Source organism: Hemicordylus capensis, chromosome 1 (assembly GCF_027244095.1).
Source record: "Hemicordylus capensis ecotype Gifberg chromosome 1, rHemCap1.1.pri, whole genome shotgun sequence".
In the NCBI taxonomy this organism is placed as follows: Eukaryota; Metazoa; Chordata; class Lepidosauria; order Squamata; family Cordylidae; genus Hemicordylus; species Hemicordylus capensis.
Window position 1 is genome coordinate 309520823 of NC_069657.1, and position 23146 is coordinate 309543968.

The 23146-nt window shown below is 45.7% G+C and overlaps 1 protein-coding gene and 1 long non-coding RNA gene across 3 annotated transcripts in view; one reads left to right on the forward strand and one right to left on the reverse strand.

Moving 5' to 3' along the window:
- The window catches only part of LOC128340989 (uncharacterized), a 38513-nt gene extending 30260 nt beyond the window's left edge, over positions 1-8253 (reverse strand). For both annotated transcript variants that reach the window (XR_008314128.1, XR_008314129.1), the window contains exons 1-2: positions 8136-8253; positions 7440-7534 (exon numbers count right to left, since the gene is read on the reverse strand). This is a non-coding gene — a long non-coding RNA (uncharacterized LOC128340989). The remainder of the gene's footprint in view (positions 1-7439; positions 7535-8135) is intronic.
- MEI4 (meiotic double-stranded break formation protein 4) overlaps positions 1-23146 on the forward strand; it is a 328392-nt gene that overhangs the window by 297854 nt on the left and 7392 nt on the right. The window lies entirely within an intron of this gene.

Below are 23146 nucleotides of genomic sequence, written 5' to 3' on the forward strand. Positions count from 1 at the left end.
GCTAATCTTATGTTATACAATACAATGCCTTGGGAATTTTTTAAGGTGCTTAAGAACTTATCATCATCATTTTAACAAGGGGAAGATATCAAGCCAGGAGGCAACATTCATTTCTGGATCATAAAACACATGAATTGAATGTACGTGGAATATAATTTGGTCTAACTATGGAGCATGGGTTGTCTGTAATCATAGGACAGGACTGAATGGTCTATTATATGTATTATCTATATATTTAATTTTCTTAAACGTGTGTGCTGCTAATCCCATGCGTGGCAGCTCTCGCGAGAGTTTGCGAGCAGCTGCCTGGATAGTGACAGGGACAGGATGGGGGAGAAAATAGTGGGGAGCAGGAGGCAGAGGTGGCAGGCCAGCCCAGCTGCCAGGAGGAAAAGGAGGAGGCCGCCACCGCTCGGCCCAGCCTGGCCCATGCAAACCTTTGTTGCACAGTCTGCATGTTATATTAAGCCCTAAACAGTTTAGGCCCTGGTTATTTAAAAGAACATCTTCTTCACCATGAACCCCATTGCCCATTGAGATAATCGGAAGAGGTTCATCTGCAATTGCCTCGTCTGGTGGCTACAAGGGGCAGGCCTTCAAAGTTGCTGCCCTGAGACTCTGGAATGTACTCCCTGCTGAAATAAGGGCCTCACCATCTCTGACAACTTTTAAAAATTCTTTAAAGACACATTTATTCACCCAAGACTTGTGGTTTTACATAGTTTTAAGGTTTTAATTTCTGTTTTAATTTATTTATGTTGCTTTAAACATAAACGTATGCCCAGAAATGGAAGTTCAGAGCGGTGCACAAATATAATAAATAAATAATAATATTGGCAAAGATAAGCCATCTTGTTTGAATATAAATTTAAGTATCCTAAATACAGTACTTGCCTCATGAAAGATTCAACAAAGGCTTTCACTATTTCTTTTTGACACAACCATGGCTGATGCATGTTGTTTTTCTGCTAAGTTCTTGTGGGGGTTTTTGGGCTGGGGAGGGGGCGGTTCAATTTCATGCATTATGCTGAAAGAAGATGCAATGACCTGCCTATTGTGAATCAATGTTCATTTATGGAATATGCTAAGTGCTAGTTCACCCATACGTGTTTGTCACTTGATCATAGCAACAAAACCAATTGGTAACTTTTATGTGCAAATGAGCCAGCATAGTTCAGCCACCACAGATGGAACCTCAAATATGATGCTTTTCATTGACGGCTGTTCACACCTGTGAGTTGTCAGCTGTCAGTTGTCAGGAATTGAGTAGTGCATTGCATGTAGGAACTGTCCAGAAGTTTCTTTCCTTTCTTCTGAGCTACTGGAAACAACAGCATTATGATGGTCTTCTCCTGTGTTTTTTCTTTCCAGGTTCAAGCCAAGTATTGTATACAATATGAAAATATTTTCTTTGTGTGCAGAGTTTTGGAACAGCTTCTTGAAACAGGAGCAACACAGGGAAATGTTGCCAATCTGAGCTGTGATGAAGAAGAGAAAAAGAAGTTTCTGCAGAACCTTGATCAATCTATTTTTCACCTCTCAGACGATTTCCCCTTGTTCTGTATTTATTTATGGCGACTAGGCACTCTTTTGAATGCAGCACATATACAGACTGATGAAAGAAGTTGACCCATCTCCTAGCAATAGTTAGTTGCATTTGGAAAGAGAAGCAGTGACTGAGCAGTGTTCACCATTAAAAGGATGTCTATAGTCACAATGAGCATGAAATGTAACAGCTTCCGTTATTATGCAGGTTCCTTTTTTGACATCCAAAATTGCTTGGGTAGATATTGGGGATTTCATAGTTGAAAAGAGTTTTATTTGAATGGCTGGAATTTGAGTAAATTTGTTTTTAATATGATATTTGAAATAAGCAAAATGAGATCCGATATTAAAAATGTCCATTAAAGTGCCCATTAAAAATATAGTACAGTGTAAGACACAAAATTAAGAGTTTAATTGTGAATAAGGTCTTGAGCAATACCCTGACACAGCAAACCATTAAAGCGTGTGGTTAATTATGTGAGCAGTCCTCTTCTTTAGGAGCAATTATGGGGTGGGATTTGTTATTTGTTGTTGTTTTGCTGGAGTGCCCAACATTTTTTAGGAAAGTTCTCTGTGCCACAAACATGGCCACTGCTCTCATTAGAGCAGCCACCATACTCTTGATTCAGCCACTTTTTCCCCTGGCTCGCTGCCGGAAATGGCAGGCTGGGCGGTAGTATTTTTACCTGGGAGTGATTATGCACTCGATCGCCTGCCAAGGTGAAATAAACCACAGGTTCATTTTACCTCGGTAACATGTCAGGTAAAAAACCAGGGCTACCCTCTTCTGGAAGTCGGGAGTGGAGGGCTCCCAGCACACCAGATGACATGAGCTGTGTATGGGTGACCCCAGGCGGCTCTTGTCATGAGAATAGTCTCCATAAGAAATACCTTATCTTCCCCTCCAAATCCCTGATGTCATCGTCATCACCCTGTAAAAATGGAGCATGTGGCACAATGTTGGTATCTATCATGATAGACCTCTCTCTGTTATCTCCCTTCCCCTGTCCCCCAGCAGTGCTACAATTAGGAGTTGTGCTGAGACAGAGGCAGGACTCAGATATAATTATTATATTACTGCATCTGTAACTTTCGCAGGCAGAAGACACATGGGGATGGGCGATTATGTGGTTCTTTTCAACATGAATACTGCCCAAAGAGAAGGCAGTATTTTAATGAGGAGGAATCATATGATTAACCCAACTCATATGGTTTCTTTCTGCCGCCCAAACTTAAGAGAACAGCATGGGGGAAAGCCACACTGCTACAGTAATGCATCAATCAGCCCTCAATGTTCTTTGAAGCCACGGTATGAAATGTGTTGTCATGCAGATCCTTGAAAATAAGCAGAACTTTCTCTTATTGTGCCATTTTTCTCTAATTTAGTTTAGGATTACGGTGGCAAGTTAAAACTTGACTTTTCAGGAAAGCATTTTGATGTATATTTGGTTTTATTTGTGTTGTATACTCCTTTAGGATGCCGCTGGCTGGCCAAAAACTGCAGTGTATAATTTTGAAAATAAATAACTTTATTTTGCCTAATGTTATTTGATCCTTATGTACACTATATGTGTTCTTAAAAGTCCTGCATAGGAATGTTGCTACATTTGTATAAATTTCCTCAAACTTGATTAGAAGATAAATAATTGTTCTTTGAAGCATATTCTGGGCGGGAGGGTGGAGTACTTTGTATGATTTCAAAGTGATTTTTTAGAGTATTCTGTTCTTTCAATAATATTTTCCAGAGTGATACAATAACAGTTAATTATGCTTTCTATATAAAGACAAGCCGTTGTGGATTTACCTTTTGATGCAAACCACATATCTGACTAATTCTCAGAAGTAATCAAATTACAGCCTTTGAAAAATAAAGGCCTTTGAAGAATGCTCACAATCAGTGTTTCCTCTAACAGGTATTCCCAGATGTTGTTGGCTACAACTCCCAGAATCCTCAGCTGCAATGGCTTTTGCTTGGGGGTTATGGGAGTTGTTATCAACAACAATATTTGGGACTCCTTGTTAGAGGGAACACTTCTCACAATCCTCAAGGACAATGCAGTTCAAGGACCTCATAAGTTCAAGTAGCAGCAGAGGATTTTTTAAAAAGTGAGTTTTGTCCCTTTTTGTCCTGGAAGGAAATCCATTGGTGCAACTACAGCCTAATGGATAGACTATGCTTTACAGCCATTGAACAGAAACTTCTACATTCAGATTCTGTATCTATCCTCCCTTTAAAATTTGTACCTTGCCTTTTCACCAAGCAGTTGCACAAAATGGCTCACAATATTAAAAGAAAATATGAGTCACACAAATTTGAAACAAGAAATTTTATAATTACTTCACACAACAAAAAAGTATGGCAACTTACTATGCGGATCACCACCATGTTATGGAAAATCTACATAGCACTTCCAGTTGCGATCAGTGTCGTGGACATTGCCCAGCACCCAAGAAGACATGAGACACAGAGTGTTGGTATAAATAAGGGCCACAATTTTATTAACTCATAATCAACTTGTTAAATAACAGGGATTGGCTCTCCACCCCATACAGTGTGCTATCACTAGGCATCCGCCACCAGGGCATGCCTCGCCTATGGCATAGGGCGACACACCTTGGATCCAGGCAGCCCCAATGCTCTAGAGCAGGGGCTGTCCATCCTAGCCGGCCTAAGGCCAGGCCTCTGCCATAGCAGCACCCCTCGGTAGCCATTCAGCGATTCCGTGGAGCTTAGTCTGACAGAGATTAACCCAGGGCAGGTCTCCCTGAGCCATGCAGTCTCTAGTGAGTTTCCCTGTCTGACCTGTAGCAAAATGCTTGCCTGAAGGTGCTCACCAGCCTCAGATGTTATTTCCAACCGCACTGTACCTGCCACAGCAGGGGTTAGCCTAGCTTGACCCCTACAACCACCCACAACCTTGCAAAACCATAGCCAATCCCTGATCAAGGTCCTTAAGAAACAGATTCAGCCCCATGGACGAAAAGTGAACACCATCCCCCCTAAACAACTCAGGTCCCCAAAAAAACAATTATCGGGATGTGCTGTCGACCAACCCCCAAGGGACCTTACAAAACTTGCCATTTGTGCATTAACCTTCCTATGTGCCCTTTCGATCTTATAAGGGGCCCCGGCACCCCTCCAAACCCTCCACTGCAGCATAGAGGACCAAACTACTACAGCCCCAGGAAACCATTTTAAAACTTGGGCAAGGTCAGCCTGGATGTTACTATGTAGCTAAATCATTTTACCCCATATGGACCACCAAGATTTCGGGTGGTGGGTTGGTTGACAGGAATTCCCATAGCATAGGCAAAAACTGGGCAATGACCACACCCCGTCAACCGATCCAGGAGATCGATGCCCACTTCCCGAGACCTAGTTTGTTCCAGGCTGTGCCCCACATGCTTTTCTGTGGGCCCAGAACTCAATTGAATGGCCCAGGATGAGGACATGTGCCCTCTCCTTCCGTCTCGTAAGGCCTGCAAGGAGAAAGCACACATCAATTGCCTCACAGGCACTCAGCATGCATAGCGCTTGTACGTGGCAGACCGCCAGCATCCAATATGCTGGATGGCCTTGCCCGAAAGACCAAACCTAGAGGCTGTCGAGGCAGCTCCTATACAGAAAGAGTGGAGCAATAGATGCTCAGTGGGGACCCCCTCTGCCACCAGGGCTCAACGCCCCACCACCCAAAACTGGTACTGTGAAAGGGGGCAGCCATCACAATGGATGAAGAGGCAATCTACCGCCGATCCCTGCAAAGCCAGATAGTCTCCCAGGGCCCGCACAGAGACGAAGCACCAGCAGGGTGCAGGGAAACTGACCTCCCTCTGCCCCTCTCATCAGTCTTAGAGTACCGAAGGTGTAGCTGCGCCAATACAGGTCCCTGTCACGCCCTTGATCTCAGATAGTGAGGAGGAAGGGGAAGCTTACAGCCTTTCAGCCGATGCAGGGATGCCTGAGGGGCAGAGCCCAGCTGTCAGTTCCCAAGAGACGGCTGAGGAAGGTCCAGCTGATGTTTCAGAGCAGGCACAGCAGTCTGAGGCAGAAGAGACAGCGACGGACAGACAAGAAGATGAGCTGTGCAGGCAACCCCCACTGACTCCACAGCAAAGGTGTGTCACAAGGCGAAGAGCACAGCTGGAAACTATCAGGAGGAGTAAACGCCTCTTGCAGAGGGCTGATAAGCCTTGAATCCCTGCCAGCTGAGTTATCAGCTTGGACTATAAAGCACGTCAACAGCTTTCTGTTAGCTGCTGGAAGACAACATTTGTCAACCCTCGTGTCGACAGCTTTCAGCCCAAGCCTGATATAGAGAACTATTCCAAGCCATGTTTCGTTTCTGCAGCCCAGTTTGTATTGTGGACTATCTTCCTGGACTTCCCTTCCGGGTGGCCAGACTGCTGACAGTCCCATTGTCAGGTCTCCAAACTGCACCATCCTGGCCGTGGGTCTGCCCTTACCCCAGGAAACAACTCGCTAGCCCTGAAAGCACCAAAGAACATAACTAGCATGGTAGTGTGGAAAAGTGCAACCTCATAGGGAGACAGGCAGATGGTCGAGAGGCGCTCCAATGCTGCCTGCACAGCAGTGGGTATGAGGGGCCTGCAGCTGTCAGGCTGCACCAGATTGTGCCTAGCCCAGCCCTCCACCATCCTCCTCACTCTAAAGTCATCCGTGGCATCCCTGAACCCCTGTGCTTTAGTGTAGAAGGCGATGGTGGCGAGGTAGCCAGCCAGGGCCCTGGGCAGCAAACCCTTACCCTTCAGATGAACCAAGAACTGCATCAAATGATCAACAGGCAGAGACCAATCTTGGCCCACTCCTACCTGGCGCCTAAATTCTTGAAAGGCCCTGCACTGCCTATCGTACGTGGCCCGCGTGCTTGGGGCCAAAGAGGCCAAGACGGCTCTATGCGCCAAGGCCCCATAATGAAGGGGGCATCCTGTCGGGTATCAATTCTGCCTCCGGTGCCAGCTGATGAAAGCGGAGCTCCTGGAAATGAGACAGTGCATCCACCAAGCTATTCTGGACCCCTGGCACAAGGGAAGCCACAAACAGGATGTTAGACTGGCGTGCCTGCCCCCACAAAACCCACATTCATGTCTAAAGCGGCATGGTGAGCGACTGCAGTGCTGCTGGTATTAAACGCCCAACACAACAGGGTAACTTAAACCCCCTGCACAGCAACCTGTGCTGAAGACTGCACTGCGGATGTCATGAATAGTAAATGGCTGCTTTCGGCCCACTCACCCTATATGGGCCACGATGGAGTCATAATAAGGAGCCAAAGTTCCTGGCGTTGCTTATCCCACAGGATAGCAGGCTTCAAAGCTGCTCTGAGGCAAAAAGAACGATCATAGCCTTCCCAGGTGTTCCCCATAAAATCCATGTACCCCCTATGGATTATGTCCAAGTATTTGACTAAGGCAGGGCCCCTTGATGTATGGACCTGGAGAACTATGCCCATATAAATCGTGTATGCAGACAGCCAGTTCGTCCAATTATGCTCAACCGGCTTGTGTTTTGACTTCTCCTCCTCCCTCTTGCTCACCTTCCTTTAGAACAGGCTCAGGTTCCCTAAAAAGCAAGTAGAAAATGTCTACAAACCCACCCGCCAAATGCGCTACTTTACAGCGGGCAGCAAGTGATCCCCCAGCGGGAGGGCGGAGTCACCTTGCGGATATGGAAGCTGAGCGCCTGATGTTGCAAGTGCTGCCTCAGGTAAATTAGCAGCGGCCTCACCCAAGGCGGCCGCACTGCCTTGCCACACCTGTCCACATGCCCCGTAAGGGGTGGGAGGGTCATATATACTCGGGTGCCATCCATAAGGGTTGTATGCAGGAGCCATGGAAGGCATCCCCCCAAGGCCAGGTGTAGTGTGGAGACTCACCAAGGACAGTCCCCTCCATCGCCTCCATCTTGTCAGAAGTCAGGTCCATGAATGCCGAAGCAGGCTGCTGTTCCTTGCTTTCTAACACATCAATCCTGGCAGATAGTGCATGTATCAGCTTGGCCTTTGGCACCCCTGGTGCCCCTCCCAGGCCCAGCCAGAACCCCTGAGGGACCACCCTTGTCCTTGCTTGCTGCCCCCCCCCTTGCTTCTCCCTTTTCAGGGCCTCTAAGTGAGCTATAAGCACCCTAATAGTGCCCATATCTGCATCATCTTCAGAAGAGAACTCATCAGCAGGCGCAGGCCTCCAAGGGGGCTTTACAGACTCCCCCCCCCCATTTCTCCCTTCGCTTTTTGGGGCCCATGCTGCCAGCCCCCACCCAGGCCCTAGAAGGCTGAATCTTCAAAGTCCCTTAAACCTCTCCTCACACTCCAAAAAACTCCCCAATCCCCAGTGTCAGAGCTCCAATCGCAGCGTAGCAACCAAGGCCTGGAACAGAGGGGGCATCCCCTAGATGAAACAGGAGCGAGGCCACTCTCAAAGGCACCAACGTTGCCCCCACCCCACACTGCCACTGCACCTGGCCTTGTCCCGTTGTGGGGGGTGCAGAAGCCTCTCCAGCGCTGAGCGCCCACACAGCCAAATCCCCAGGCCCACAGGCCTATCCAAACCGTGGGGGGGGGGTTAAAACCCACCCCCGATCTCCTGCCGCCGCCACGCGAGGTGGAAACCCCCAATCTCCCCGTCACCGCCACGACCCGAGAAGAAGAAGGCCGGAAGCCGAAGGAGCTGCAGCCGGCACGTCTGTCTCTGCTGCCTGCTTGAGACAAACTGAGGCTTGCCGGCGTTGCAGCTGGCAACGTGGCCGAAGCTCTGCCCCCAGCACGGGCCATTTGGCCAATCAGAAGCCCTGAAGCCTCGTGCTTCTTGCAGGGGAGCTGGGGCAAACCAGCCACGCTGCCCAGTTGGGCGCTGAATAGCATGATTCTTCACACTGAAGCCCTAGTCACATGCTATGTTCAACACGTGTACAATCTGTGTCTGGTATACACATGTACAGTTATTCACATGTTATGTTCAGTGCACATACAGTAAAACAAACACTTCCTATCTGTACGCTGCATTTGAGAGGGCCTGTACCTAGATTCATCTTTAAAATGAACATATGTACAGTCATTCTCACAAAAACATGTATATAACATAAGAGTTTGTTTCAGTCCACAAACCATAAAAACAATGACAAACACTTGGCTTGAATATCAAGCCTCAATTAAAATAATAAAAATAAAACTATGTATCTTGGCTGGCCCTCTTTATTTGCAGGGCTTCCATTCTCACCTATGACTGCGAGTACAGACACTGTGAATAAAGAAATCTTACCCCTATGGGAATCAAGGGTTTGGTTCCTAACAAAACAAAACAAAATGCCAAAAAAAGTGAAAAGCGTGGAGAAATAAGATAGAAATGCACAGAACCATGCTCTCCACAGCTCTGGATATTTTCCCCAAAACAGCCCAATTGGCTGAATTTTTGGCGAATATTCTCCCCCTCCCCAGTTGTTTTTTTTAAGAAAGAACCTCACAATAACTCCATGCTGTAAAATGATGTCTGGAAGTGACACCGGAGGTCATTTCCGGCTACTCAGCAACTGCGAGTAGGCAAATTTTAACCTATTTTAGTACCACAGATAAAATGGGTCTCTTAGACCCATCCGGGAGCCAGGACCACAAATAATGAGGGCCACCTGTATATGTGAACAGGGCCCTGTACAATGCAATGTCTGAATAGAACTCATGACAGTAATCTGTATGCTAAGATTCTGAACAGTTTGCCATTCAGCCTCCATAAAGAGGCAGATTTCATATGGGAGTCATAATGTGCACACTGGCCAATAACCATTTCATCTGTTAATAAAAATTGATTAAAAGTAGTGGTAATAAGGTGTTGCTATACAAGATGGGATTTTATGAATATGCCCAGTTCCAGCACAATGGCACAAAAGCTAAGAGAAAGACCTGTTCCTGCCTGTGTCCTTCCTTAGAACTGCACTACTTGACAGCCTTTGATCGTAACAGATCACAAAGTTTATGGCACAGCGGGGAAATGACTTGCCTAGCGAGCAAGAGGTTGCTGGTTCGAATCCCTTCTGGTATGTTTCCCAGAATATGGAAAACACCTATATTGGGCAGCAGCGATATAGGAAGATGCTGAAAGGCATCATCTCATACTGTGTAGGAGATGGCAATGGTAAACCCCTCCTGTATTCTACCAAAGAAAACCACATGGCTCTGTGGTCGCCAGGAGTCAACAATGACTCAAGGGCACAACTTTACTTTAAGGTATACAAACTTGCTAGTTACACATTTTTATACTATGGATGTGCACGGAACCGCCAAACTGGGGTCCGGCACTGGGGTGGGGGGTTGCTTTAAGAGCGGGTAAGTAAACCCTCCCCCTGCTCTTAAAGCAACCCCCCACAACCGAACCACCCAGGTCCGGACCGGTCCGGACACATCCCTATTTTATACATAGCTATTTAAAATAACATTATGGGCAATCTTTACTTAGAACAGTTTGCCAGATCGGACTTGTTCAATTGAATGTTATTCTTTAGCTCAGGGGACTTGTAAAAGCTCCCCAATTAGCACTAATGGTTGGTTGTTCTGCAAAATCCTTTATTTAAGCAACTTTTAAAATAAAAATAAAAATGCTGTTTCTAGAGAATGTAGTAAAGCCCCTGGTATGATAAAAAGAACTATTAAAACCACTTAGGCTTTACAATCGTTCTTTTAACTATGCCAGTGTTAATGTTTATAGTCTTAAGAAACATGCTGATGATTGCACCATTACTCTAGAATTGTTGCACCAATGAAGCACTTTGTGATGTAGGTTGCAGTCCAATGTGATGTAAGTGGCCTGTGAACTGGATTGCAGCCTTGCAACCTGATCCTATACATATTTACTCAACAATCAGTATCACTGAGTTCATTTAATCTTACATCTGGGTAAGTATGTGCAGAATCACAACCCATGTATTAGACCTTTTTATATGTTCATAGTCTTAAGTACTGTTTATCTCCTCCATGTTGCAGTAGCAGGTTCCTCAAGGTATTGACTAGCATCTAGACCAGGGCTACACAGCTTCGGCCCTCCTGCAGATGTTGTTATTATTTTTTATTATTATTTATTCGATTTCTATACCACCCTTCCAAAAATGGCTCAGGGTGGTCTACACAAATAATAAATAAATAAGATGGATCCCTGTCCGCAAAGGGCTCACAATCTAAAAAGAAACACAAGATAGACACCAGCAACAGTCACTGGAGGTACTGTGCTGGAGGTGGATAGGGCCAGTTACTCTCCCCCTGCTAAATAAAGAGAATCGCCACGTTAAAAGGTACCTCTTTGCCAAGTTAGCAGGGGTCAGATGTTGGCCTACAACTCCCAGAATCCCTGACTATTGACCATTGTGCCTGGGGTTTACGGGAGTTGTAGTCCCAAAACAGCTGGATGGTCCAAGTTGTGCAGCCCTAGATCTAGACAAACCCTGCACTGGCACAGCAGGGTTTCCTGTCACGGGGGTGGGGGGGTGGTATGATCTTCAGAATAATCCTTTCCTTCTGCCGCAGCCTGTGCCTCCTGAAACTATGTCACTGAGGATCGGGGGACCCTGAGAGACCACATTTCAGAATGCACAGGTGGCTGCAGAAGGAAGAGAGGACACTGAAAATCGTGCCCTCCCTTGCACCATGGAAAACCGACACATCAGTGCAGGGTTAATCTATATGTCAGCCACTGTGTTGAGTTTTATATTTTATCCTACCCTTGCTCCTAAGAGCTAAAGATGTTGAACAAGTTCCCCTCTTTTTTCCACAGATCATGTGCAGAAGTTGGCTATAACAGATTTAACAAAGCAGGGATATAGATTAGTGATGGGAGGGAATAGCTCCAGTTTTAAGCCAGTCAGGGAGGGGAGCTTTGATCAAAGCAGTCGTAGGTTTTAGGATGGAGTCCATACCTCCTAAAAGGCAAGCTGCATCTCTTCTTTATGTGTAGGCATTTTGAACATAGCTGTAGTTTTCTATTAAGAGACATAAATGTATTTATATTTGTCTGTTGTTGGGATTTCCCTACCCACCCACCGCAACAGCACTACTTTAATTTTTTTTTAAAGTTGTATTCTTAAACTAGTACATGGTTGCAAGGAATCTTTATTTTATTGTCACTCAAATGGCAGTCATGTACAAAAGTTAATTTCCATCGGCGGCCACAAAATATCTCATCAGTGCAGTTTGATTTTGAAATGCAACTTTTCAAAGTTTCCCAAGGGGAAAGAACTCTGGATAAAGGAAAATATGAAGCTATAGGAATAAAACTTAAATCATTTGTAAATGAATTCTCCCGTGCCTTATAAAAGGGTACACGACGCAGATGAATCTGGATTGTTCACCATGGGAACAACTTCCTGAGGATAACCATATTAGACTGTTAGAGCAAAAACAACAGTCTTGTGGCACATTGAAGTCATGTGGCACCAAAAGGGACTCTGGCCTGCACAAACCTATTTCTCAATAAATCTCTTAGTCTATAAGGTGCCTCAAGATTCTTTGCTGCTTTTGCTGTATCACTGAGTGGTGAGCACCACATTAGCCCTGGACCCATATTCTGACTGTTACATTTTTTAAGGAATTTCATCCTCCTGCAAACTGCTTGCTAGCTTTTAGCTTTATGCTTGCCGTTAATGAATTAATTTTTGATCATTAAGCTTGGTTAGCTAATGACAGCATAATTAACGCGGAAGGAGGGAGAAGGAGGGCCAATTACCCTGAAGGAATGGTAACTTATTCAGATAGCCCTGGAGTATTTATAGCTAAAGGGGATAATTAGCCAAAACTTCCATACAGCAAGGATGAATTACTTCTGGTCTTTTAAAGTAAGATCAGATGATCAAATTAAACATTTTGACTGCAACTGAACATTTTAAAGAGCTGCTGCCTGAAATACTTCTTTTATATCAAAGCTGTTTCCCTGCATTAAGTTGTAGGAAAATCAGGCCCACATCTGAGAAAATTCACTTAGTGGAGTCGGCTTTTCCTTGGCAGAGGCAAAACAAACTACTTCACAGCCAACTTGGATTCCGAGGCAGACTTGCACAATGGGTGACCCAACAAGGCAGCTCATCTGTCATGCTACAAGTTCCTTCCACATTCATCAGAAAAAGCTGAAGGTCCTTGCTACCAATCACAAGGAATGTGATGGATTTTGGTGGTTTTAGTTGATGTTTTAGTTGATTTTATTGATTTTATTGATTTAAATTTAAATCAAATTATTTTAAATTTTATCTATGTTTTAAATGTTTAGTCTTTGGGGTTAGGAGAGGAGAGCTGGTCTTGTGGTAGCAAGCATGACTTGTCCCCATAGCTAAGCAGGGTCTGCCCTGGTTGCATCTGAATGGGAGACTTGATGTGTGAGCACTGCAAGATATTCCCCTCAGGGGATGAAGCCGCTCTGAGAAGAGCAGAAGGTTTCAAGTTCCCTCTCTGGCTTCTCCAAGATAGGGCTGAGAGAGATTCCTGCCTGCAACCTTGGAGAAGCCGCTGCCAGTCTGTGAAGACAATACTGAGCTAGATAGAACAATGGTCTGACTCAGTATATGGCAGTTTCCTATGTTCCTATGGGTTGTTTTGTTATTGTAAACTGCATAGAGATTTTGGTAGTGGGTGGCATAGAAATATGTTTAAATAAATAAAATAAAATAAAATGTGTAATGTCCAGTTCCAAATGGCATTCCTTCGCCTATTTAAAAGGCTACCAATTATTAGTTCTCATTTATATTTTTTAAACGCAGAGGTCGGATCACAAGACCAAAATCTAGAAATCCTCTCATAGATTTACATTTATTCTACATAATGGTAAATACAAGCAACACATTCTGGGAGTTAGGTCAGCCTTTTTTCTTAGCAACACAGTAAGACTGCAATCCTGTGCATGCTTACTGGGGAGTAAGCACCACTGAACATGGACTTACTCCTGAGTAAACAAGCCGAGAGTTGCACTGCATGGCTGCAATCCTAGACACACTTACTTGGAAGTAAGGCCCATTGCACAGTATTGAATTTCGAAGGGATTGAGCTACATGGGTGCAATCCTGAGGATACTTACGTAGAAGAAAACCAAACTGAACTCACTGGGCCCTACTTCTGAGTAAACATGCCTGGGGTTGGGCTGCAATAACATATTTCCTTATCCTAAAATAATCTTGACCATATAAGTAGCTGGGGAGCAATGCATGGAATACCATCCCTACACTATGTATTTCAACACAGAGGAGGCAAAAACATTTTGCATATGTTTCTGAATGTTATTGAGCAGAACATACCTATTTTCCATTTTTCCAACCAAAACATTCTATCAAAACTGATATTCTAAATAGCCAGAAGCCAAGTGACTTGAGTATAATCCGGAAGATGTTGTTTTGACACTTCTAATTCTTTGCTCAAAATAGGAAAGGAAATTTGCTTAAACAAATTTACACCATAGCATAAGAGTCACTTAAGGCGATAATTGCAGCAAGCAGCATAAAGAAGTACACGTCAGTCAAGCAGATCATGGTAAGTGTTTTTGACACTTCTTGTTTACTCTCTTTCAAGTTTGCAATAAAGCTGGAAAAGACAGTAGGAAACAACACATACTCTTGAGATGTCAGTGTGTCATCCTGCAAAGTTAATGGTTTTTCTTACCCTTGGTTGATTATTTGTTTTCAACAGGGAGGAAACTTAGTATTCTTTATGACCCACATCCCCTACTATTTCTCATCATATAACTTTGAATATATTATCTGGCAAATTGGAATGTTATTGCTTCTTTACTTATGGTATGCTTAGGACCAAGCTATGTGTTATTTTAAGCATGTGCTATACAGCAGTCTGTGTTTTTTCCTTTGTAAAGTAGCATGTGCAAAGGTCCCAGTCTGGATCAGGACCACAGTAGGGAGAATGGAAACTTTAACTACTTGCCCAACATGGTCTCAGTCCAGATTGCCCCCCCCCCCAAAGTAGGGATATGCACGGAACCAGCATGGGCCGGTTCGACGGCGGTGGGGATGCCTTTAAGGGCAGGGGAGGATGCACTTCCCCCCACACACACACACACCGTGATTCAAGAAAACCCCTCAGTGCAGCAGTGTACTTCCCTGCCACCCCATTTACCAGATATACCCAGAAGTACTAGATGCGCCTGCTCACGTTGGATGCAGCATCTTGCTCTGTTGCCGCTGCCTGATATAGGTGTTTCCCATAGTCTGGGAAACATACTAGTGGGGATTCGAACCGGCAACCTCTGGCTTGCTAGTCAAGTTATTTCCATACTATGCTATTAGGTGGCTGTAGAAGGTAGGTAGATGTAATACACTTAAACCACCACATGTGAACTGGTCTCCAAAGGAATAAGGAATAGTATGAATACTAACTGCAGGAACTCATTAACATACGGATACTATGAGTGACTATTAGAGATGTGCACAAATACCCAGCCATAAAAGCTGGTTAAGTAAGGATACAAAACAACATTCTGTCTGTGGAACAGTTAGGTTTGGCCCCCCTCCCATCTACACAAGTAGAAGAGTGATGATGACAACAATGGCACACAATTTTTTGGCACATTTTTTTGATATTCCTGCAACGGATCAGAGCCTGTGGCACCAGCACAACCCATTGTAGATGCAAGCAATCTAGTTTGAATAAAAATGATGGTGATGCCAGAAGTCATAATATGACCCAATCTTCATTGCAAAGAAGTCAAGAGAGAGAGAGAGAGAGAGAGAGAGAGAGAGAGAGAACCTGTCCTGTGCACAACAACAAACCATCCAAGGCATTTGAATTGCATAATATATATACTGCTAGACTTGAGATTATGTAGGGGGGAAAGCATGGTATACCTGTGTGTAAGCGCTGCAAAAGGGTTAGTGGGTTCAAGGTTAATTTTTGCCACGGCCTCAGAATGCTGCAGTTGGGGGGGGGTGTAAATGGGCGCAGGGAGGAGGCTAGAGTGTGTGCCTTCCTGCCCACTCAGAGCCTGTAGGCTGCTGGGCAGAGAATATTAATACTGATATATTATGGGCACAGAGGGCTGGAGGACAGGCTTATGTGTTGTTGTTGTTTTAAATGGGGGAAAAATCTTTGGAATGGGAAAAAAGACAGAATTGTTTTGTAAAACCACGAGGCTATGCTACCCTTCTAAACACCTACTAGTACTGGCTAACGGGGAACCCTCCCACACAGAACTCCTGTTTAATCTTCTTCTAAACTAAACAACACACAACTTTTTAAATTCAATTGCAACCCCAAACCTCCCTCCAAACAGGAAAAAACCCCAAGAATACACAATTCCAGAGACGTGTGTGCGTTAAAATGGGCACTCATTCAGTCTAAGGCTTCACCCACATTGTGTCCAGTTGTCCACTTCTGTGGTCTGGTCTCTGAGTCTACTCTTTCTTCTTCAGTCTTCTCCTTCAGTCTTCAGATTGGGGGGCTGGGGGCTGGGGCAAAAGCCTGGCAAATCTGGGGGGAAAGGGGTGGCTGGCCAGGTGGCCAGTGTCCACAGGGGCTGGTGGCTGGCACAGACACAGCAAGCACAGGCAGGCAATGATTCTCTCAGCAGCAGGAAGGGTATGAAAAAAGAATTCTCTTCTTCTCAGGAACAAAAAACAAGCAATGCAGCAGATAATCCATTCCCAGGCTGGCATGCAGCAGCCAGCAGGGGCAGGCTGGGTGGCAAGACAGGCTGAGTTCAGACTGGCAAGGCAGAAGGCAATAGGCATGGCAAGGCAAAGCAAAGCACTCTCTCTCTCTCTCTCTCTCTTCTCCCATGAGGCAGAAAGGCAGAATAGTGGCTGCTGCTTCATCAAATCTAATCGAAAATCCCTCCTTGAACTCCCCCCCACACTTTCCCCTTCTTCGACCCTTCCCCTGGCCATTGTGGGGTCAGTCAGGAGTGGCAAGAATCAAAAGAGCCAATCTGGAACCAGGAGGGAATCATCAGCAGATCAGCTTATGCTTTTGTTCACCAATCTGAAGCTTGGAAGTTGCAATCCTGGCTGCATGGTACCCTAGCTGAATTGATTATAACTAGATAACTCCCCCATACCTTCTATCCTTCCCCCCCCCCCCCAATTTCCTAAGGATTATTTGGATTGACACAGAAAAAGACATGCCAGAGACATGATAAAAGGCAATAAGGCTAACACTGCGGATTTACAGTTTGAGGATGAGATACAGAGAAACAACATGAAAATGTGAGTCAAGGAACGAACATTCCCTGCTTCGTTAAGAACTTCTGGATTCGAGGCATGAGGGAGGTCCTCTCTGAAGGAGCACAGGACTTATGTTGGTTGATGAGACTGAGCTTCCAGAAGATGGATCTGACAACACGTGGAGAACAAAACAAACTGGATTAAAATGGACTGAAACCATAACTTGATCAGAGAAGGAAAAACTATATAGTGAGGCTGCTAAGCATTCTTGGCCACTGGGGCTAAGCATTCTTGTGTCCAAGAGTGGGCCCTCCGCTTTGCCTTGCCAGTCTGGGAGCTACTTGCAGAGGTGCACCTAGGTAATTTTGGAGCCTGGACCTAAAGGCCTTTGGAAGCTCCCACCCCCACCCTAACCCGCGGCAAGTTAAGCATCCCCCTACACACACACACACACACACACACACACAGTAACACACACAATATTTTTAACACGTGGGTTCTTGAGGGCACAAACGGCAACTGAACTCACAGGAATGTAAGAATATAAAACAGGTATATTTATGCAAATCTGCATTAGCAGAAACATTTCAACACACAACGTATTTCCATCCCAAATATTTCTTTCCCCACTCTCCCCTGTCTCTAAAGCACCTGGCACAGGTCACAATTGCACTCGGCCCCCTGGCACAGCATGGCACGGTGACCACACCACCCAGGAAACACTAAAGAGGATTTGGGGGCCCCCAGGGGATGTGAAGAGGGCCCTGGACTTTGGCCCCAAAGTCCAGGGGTAAGAGTGCCTCTGGCTACTTGGACTATGTACTCTGGACTATGCATCATGTCAGGCTGACAACTGCTGCTGCTCTCTGGTTATGGACCATCAAGGAATTTTGCTACAATTCTTCCCTCTCCCTCTCCTTTTCTGTCTTGTAGATTAGATTAAAGATTGCCTTTTGTCCTATTTTCTTGCCTGCCAGCCTGCCTGCTTATCATGTTTTCATTTTCAGTCCATTTCTAAGTAAAAGAACCAAATGAACTTAGTGTGTGATTCTTGTGTCTTTCTCCATAAGAGCCAAGTCAAATAGGAACCCCAGGAGCCCAGTAGGGCTGTGTGCCAGACTCCCAGGGTGTGTTGGGCATGCTGCAGAGCATGTGCAGACAGCCTGAGGATTTCTGGGGCACAACAGGATTGCGTTACAAATCAGGATGTCACCAGTCCAAATCTTACCTCCGTTGTGAGCTACTTGGAGGAAGAGCAGGCTACAAATTTCATAAACAAACAAATAACGCTATAACCCCTTATGGGGTTGTTATAAGGATAAGAACAGGATCGTGGCTGAGTTCAGACATAATGTGAAACCGGTTTTGTTTTAACCTCTGAGCCCAAGTCTGCCCACACACTGTGGTTTGCTTGAGGCTCTCAAAGCAGGATCTGATACCACCATTTGGAATTGGTTTGCAAACCACAGTTAATGTTGATTGTAGTTTGCTATGATCAGTGAGACCCGGTTTGGGGCAGTGAGCGAGGATTGCGGGCTAAGCCCGCTCTCCCCACACATGAGTGGGGAGGGAGCCCTGAGTGGCCGGATCGGCAGCCCACATGATTGCTGGCTCTGTGACGGAGCCAGCGGGGGCTGGGGGGAGCAGGGGTTGATCAGCCCCTGCAAGCTCCAGCATGCCCTGCGTGAGCGTGCAGGGCATGCTGGCGAGACCCCCGGAGCCGGGAGGCGGCTTTTCGCCTCCCCTCTGTGGGTCTCCTCGTGAGCAGCCGCAGCGTGGAGCCATGCCATGGCTACTCGTGATCAGAACGCCCGGGTTTGCAGAGCGCTTGCTCTGCAAACCCAGGCTTTAGGGAGGGCTACTTGAGCGGGTTACCCACTCGTAAACCACCAGGCTCGCCTGCGAGCCCGGTGGTTTACACGATCAACAAAAATCGGGCTAAGAGAGCCTAGCCCGATTTTTGTTGATTGTGAGAATAGCCCCGTTGTGTACCCAGGTTTTAGGGAGGGCTACTTGAGTGGTTTACACGATCAACAAAAATCGGGCTAGACTCTCCTAGCCCGATTTTTGTTTATCGTGAGAACAGCCCCGTTGTGTGTCAATTCACAAACCATTAAAATTCGAGTTAGGGCCATTCCTCTGCCTGAAGAAGTTGTTGCTGTCCCATGGAGATAGGGTGAAGGTATGAAGTGGCATCCAGAGCAGATGGGAAACAAATGCAAGCCAGCAGCTGTGCGTTTTAGTTTGCCAGTTTTATGTCAAACAATGATGTGGGTTCTTAGCTATGATTAGCACAAACCAAGGTTTTGTTTTCCATCTGCACCCACCGAATCTATGTGAAGCATTCTGAAGTGTTCTCTAAATGCGAATTATTATTAGTTTTCCTTGCAATAAATTCTCAAACGAGTTCCTTCTTTCTCTTGAGCTGCTATTTATTTTTATCCTCTGATTACGTTCCGTTAGCCAGTTTTCCGTCTGCATGACTCACTGCATGTATCACACGGGAAGCCCTTGAGTCCATGAAATTTGAATGTGGCAGTCAGCCTTAGGCTCACAGGACAGCCGCCAGAACTAGGCATGGGATCATCAAAGGCAGAAGGCCTGTTATCTCTGCACAATCTCTTTAAATCTTTGATAAGAGCCAGTGATCTTATCCTTATATCACCTCTGATGCTTATCGCTTGCCCTGAAAAGAAATAATCATATCATGTGGAAATAAGGGAAAGATTTTTAACTCCCAGGGAAACGGCAATTGCTTAGGGGCAGAGGAAAGATAGAACTCCTTTCTTATTCACTGCTTTTGTATATTTTAGACAGTCATTTGCACACATGTGCGCCATTTACAAGGGGCAAACTATGAAGCTCTGCTCACAATCTGGTGGGTCTGTGGAGACAGCGGGATTATCGTGTTCATTTTCATTTCATTTCTAAGTAAAAGAACCAAATGAACTTTGCCAATAGTTCTGGTATTCTTCTGGGTCCAAGGTTTTTGGGGTAGTGGTCTTCAGCCGTGCCTTTTACCAGCTTCATCAGGTGGTAAGTTTATTGCTTTGTTCCAGTCTTATGGAGTTAGCTCAAGATTAAACTACTATAATGAAGCTGGGGATGTCCTGCATATGAAGTTGGGGCAGAATATGATGGGACATATTCTCCGGAACAAGTGACATTAGTGCTCTAGAATCCATTCAGTTTCTCACTGCCCATCAGTATTCCCTTTTTGTTGTAATATAATAAACCTTTCTTTGCTTGTAAGGAAAAGATCAACAAATAAATCTCTGGCATCTATTTAGAAGTACGTCTCACTGAAATAATGGTTAATGTGATTTCCTTCCATGTACATGTGTTTAGAACTGAAGAGTTAATGAGATTTTAATTGAATGCTTTATCTGTTGGATTCATTGAGGCTCTCCACGCGAGCAGCGTGGAGAGCCGAGGAGGGTTCTGCAGTGAGATCAGGCTTGACCCACTTTCCCCGCAGATGATCCTGTGCCTAGCTCTGGGTGGCCAGATCAGCCGCCCACACAATTACCGGCTCCATCACAGAGCCGGTAGGGGTGGCAGGGATCAGGGGCTGCCTGTCCCTGGAAGTCCCAGGATGCTCCGCACGAGTGTGTGGGACATTCTGGGGAGACCCCCGAGGCCAGGAGGCTCTTAGCAGCCTCTAGGTTGGGGGTCTCCTTGCGAGTCACCGTGGTGCAGAGCCGCGCTGTGGCAACTCATGATCAAACGGGGTTAGCAGAGCGCCCATTCCGCTAAACTCATTTAATGGGGGGCATTTAGCAGGGCTAGCAGCTGGGAACTGCGCAGCTTCCGGTGCTGCACATGACCACACAAAACCAGGCTGGGCTCCCTCAGCCTGGATTTGTGCAGTTGTGGAAATAGCCTCACTGTTATCTATCCATCCCAAGCCTTTTGAGATGGGTCAGTCTAGAAATCTGAATGAATAAATATCTGCTCATATCTGCAGCCTTATGGTTAACTTTCAGTAATATGATGTCCATTAACATTTGTAAGGCACTGGCAGATGAATGAATAGATGTTCATGAGGCAGGGAGAGCAGTTACCTCAGTGGCAGATATGGGTAAGGGTGCAGGGGTTGGCAAGTGCTGAGTCCCCACCATCATAAGCATCACCCTGCTGTCCACTGCCACTATCCTTCTTCACTCTGGTGTGGCACACTGTTCATTTCCCCCTCCTTGCCCTGCTGGGTGCACCTTTTCTTCCACCCGCCATGATGTGAACTAAGAACATCCTTGCCACCACTGCTAGGGATGTGCATGAACAGGTTTGAAGGCCCTTTTGTAGGCCTCTGAACTGGTTTGAACCTTGCCCAGCTTGAACGTTCGACAGCGGGGGAGGTGGCTTTAAGGGCGAGGGAGGATGCACGTCACAATTTCCTCACCAGCGCACATTTCCGTAGAAGCTCACTGGGGCGGCAGCAAACCTTATCCAGAAGTAACCAAAAGTAGTAGCTGTGACTGCGCACATTGCGTGCGCATGTCGCGCACATGCACCCAACATGTGTAAGTGCAACGCGTGCAGTCACAGCTACTACTTCCAGTTACTTCCAGATAACATAGGAGTGGGGCAGCAGAGAGATATGCTGCTGCCCTGACAGGCTTCTAGGACATTTCTAGGGAAATGTCCGTCAGTGGGGGAAATGCGGCCGGGGGAGTAAGTGAATCCTCCCCTGCCCTGCCATTCAACTGGACCCCGCTGGTTCTGTGCACATCCCTAACTGCTGCCTGGCTTAGTGCTATAGTTTGAGGATGCTGGTGCATTGACGCTGCTGCCGCCTCAGCAACATGGCCTCAGAATGCTGAGCACCATCCACAGATGGAGAAGTATCATACTGCCTTTTTCCTCAAGCAGCAAGAGGCCTTGAACCACCCCTGGATTTACGCCACACAACTCGAGCCTCAGCATGTGCATTGGTGGATGAGTGTAGTCCATGCCATCCACAGGCCTATGCAAGGGTTTCACCACACAGGTCTCCAGAGATCAGCCCCATTTTCAGGATGTAGGGAAGAGGGAGATAAAGATGGAGCTGCATCGTAAGCCTCTGGAGAGGCGTCATATATGATCATGGGACTAAAGAGGTCTTCTGGCAATAAGTAGGATATTAGCTGTTGCACTGATTGTGGCAGCTGTTAAATGTGATAATGATTAGCAAGTAATGAGGTCAAATTGAATAATGTGACAGCAAGCTGCTACTAGCTTAAGCCAAAGGCAAGAGATAAATGCATATTGGTTCATTCATTCCTAAGAAAGTATGTCAATTAATTCTACAAACTATTTTGTCAGTAGCAGCAAATTATTTAATTTTTGTTTTGTTTTTTAAAGCGGGTCTAAGCTCTGTCTTTTGACTTCTCTGTTGCCATGCATGTTTGACAGAAGTTTAGTAAGCTTTGTGATTCACAGATAAAGTTCTGAAAGCAAGGTTTATAGCACCTTCCTGTGGGGCTTTACCATAATGGTCCTGATCAGTGTTCCCTCTAAAGCATGCACATACAAGTTTTTTGATGTCCACTCAGTTAATTTTAGGAATTTCAGAATTTCAGGAAGGTTCCACCCTGAATGCATGTGCACGCAGACTGTCTTGATAGTGCTGCCCAGAACAAAACTCATTCTACACAGAGATGGGGGGGGGGGGACAGAGGGAAGACTGGTCCTGATCCAGAGATCATTGGGTGTAAGGATACCTCACAAACATGCCATTGTGTCAGCAGCATCAGATTAGCTTTCAAAGGGGAAGCAATGTGTGTGTGGCCCTGATTTAACTTTCCATGCAGCCCCACATGTTTTGTTAATGGAACTGCTCCGGGGTGATTGGCCCCTAAATGCATTCGGGTTTGTGTGGGGGAATTAGCAAGCTAGAGTGGAGCAGCCCCATGTCAGAATAAATTTGTGCAAAGTTCTGGTCCTGGGGAAATGAACTGACAGAGAATAAGTTGAGGTTCACAAATACAGTTGGTTTATTGAAGGATTAGGTGTACAGGAATAAAAAAAGATTTGATTAAGGCAAAATTATAACTAAAATATTGTTATTGTTGACTGCCCAGAGACAAAGTTTGGGGCGGTGTACAAATCTGATAGATTAAATTAAAAAATAAAATAAAATAAGTCAACTTGCAAAGCAGCAATTTGAACTTGGTGTCTGAATTAAATGAACTCCAGTCTGGCTAGAAAAAGAAGGCTTCTGAGAAACAGGTTTTTGTATTTAGGAAAGATGAGGAATATAGAGAGGCCAAGAGGGGTGCAGTGGCTGTTATACTACCTCACTCCTTATGGCTTCAGTGTAACCAAAGGACCTCTTTTCTCTGGAAAGGAGGCGGCAGCGGAGAACCTCTGGGAGGCAGCAGCAGAGAACCAAATACTGTGCAGGGGTTAGATGGCAGGGGTAAATCCAAAAGGGGTCTGGTATCTTGTAGCAGCAAGGCATGCTGGGCAGATTGG